The sequence below is a fragment of the Austrofundulus limnaeus genome, unplaced genomic scaffold, assembly GCF_001266775.1.
Source record: "Austrofundulus limnaeus strain Quisiro unplaced genomic scaffold, Austrofundulus_limnaeus-1.0 Scaffold339, whole genome shotgun sequence".
Classification (NCBI taxonomy): Eukaryota; Metazoa; Chordata; class Actinopteri; order Cyprinodontiformes; family Rivulidae; genus Austrofundulus; species Austrofundulus limnaeus.
Window position 1 is genome coordinate 217769 of NW_013952741.1, and position 2091 is coordinate 219859.

Below are 2091 nucleotides of genomic sequence, written 5' to 3' on the forward strand. Positions count from 1 at the left end.
ACACTCCTGATCAAAAATTTAAGACAAGAAAAATGGCAAGAATTCACATTTTGCGTTGTTGGATCATAAGACAGTTCTAAGTAGAATTTCTAAATGTAAAAAGACGAACAGGGAGAGAGACAAAAAAAAAACATCTGAGCAAACATTTTATTACAAACAAGTACTGAACTGAAATAGCTGATCAAAAGTTCAAGACCATACCTAAAATAACCTAAATAAAAAACCTAAAATACAATAGAARTAGAATTAAAATCTAAAAACARGGACTCTGTAATGAGTAGYTGAGCCATTCTTGTTAATCACCTCAAAACTCAGTTTAGGCTTGATTGATGTTGGTTTTTCCAGGAGGCTACAATTGCTCCATGTGGTGAGGATGACGTCATGGAGAACATCCATTCTCTGGAGGGGCGGTTCTAGGGGCACTGGCCCCCTGAAGTGCCCCTTTCCGGTCACTCATTTGTCCTTTGCCCAAGAGTGATGATGCTGGATGCAGTTCCATGTCCAAACACTAGAGGCGCTAAATGAGACCAAGAGAAATGTCCAGCATGAATCAAGCTGATAGAAGTCTTTTTCTTTTCTTAAAGTTTGAACAATCCTGCAGAAAAAAGTCAACTCACCAATAATGACTAGATTTTCTCACATTGTGTTTGAGAGTATTGTATTTATGTACATTAAAAATGTGTGTAAAATTGGTAAGGAGAATTTACCTTACCAAAACCAGGGATTTGTGAGCAAGGTTACTGAACAAATACATGGCCCCTCTATGAATACTGTGGCCCTTTGATGGCCCCTTACTTTAAAAAAAATCCTAGATCCGCCACTGCTGAAGCTGGTGTCCATCTTTGTAAACTTCTCTCACCATCCAACTCCAAATGTTCTCGACTGGATTTAGATCAGGGGAACCCACAGGAAGGTCCAAAACAGTAAAGTTTTCTCTGGTGGAAGAAGTCCTTCGTCAGGCGGACACTGTGAACTGCAGTGTTGTCCTGTTGAAAACCAGTTATTACCACAGAGAYGATGGTTTTCAGTCATGAGGGAGACCCCCTGCAACATCTCCACATAGCCAGCTGCTGTTTGATGCCTCAGCACAACCTGAAGGTCCATTGTTCCATGTTCCCAGATCATGATGGAGCCCCATCCACTGTGCCGTGTAGAAAACATCTCAGGTGGGCCGGTGAGATTTGTTTGGGTCTACCACCATAACCCTCAGGGTCTTTAAAAAGTTTAAAATGACAGTTTTACAACCTCARCAGCACYAACACTGTGAGAGGCCWCRTTYATGCAGCTCAACAATCAGACYGCRTTCAAAGAGGAACTTTGTCTTTTCCATCAGGAGGTCACGGTGGATACCTGACAGAAAACGACACTGAATCCACATTTTTGCTAAGATTTGGGCTTTTAAATGCTGTGGTMTTAAACCATTGATCAGCTCATCAACAGCCTACTGTATGTATAAGCTTAATGTTTGCAATAAAAGGCAAATTTTTTACGTTATTTTGTCTCACCCATTTCTTCTTTTTTGCATTTCAAAGTTCTTCTTAGAACCTTYTTATGATCCAACTGTGCAAAATGTGAATTGTTGCTATTCTTAAACTGATCTTAAAATTTGGACTAGGACTGTACTGAATCTGACTGATAATTATTTGCCAGTTGAGGTACAGTGTCTCTACAGTATCTCTTTACAGATAGCAGGAACAACTTATAAACAAATGTACTAAYATGTCTTAAAGTTTGGAAYTCAAATTTTGTATTTTCCAAGTGTAAAGTGTGTGTGGGTGTATCRAAGGTCACGGGACACAGTTATTTCAGAAAGATGAAGGAAAATTAAATATCTGCATAACCCAGCAAATAATGGGTGAGGAGCCCTATCCTTTGGTGCAGTGTTTCCCAAAGTTGGGGTGGGGACCTAAAGTTGGGGTCCCGAAAAGATTTTCTGAATTAATTACATTTTCCCTTAGTTGTTACAAAGGAGTGAGGTTAGTATATTTAAAATGGAGAAATGTGGTATAAAAATATTGTTCCTATGCTTTGTTGACCTGATACAAATGTTTATCATCCAAAAATAGTTGGGGGCACAGGTCTCTGCCATTG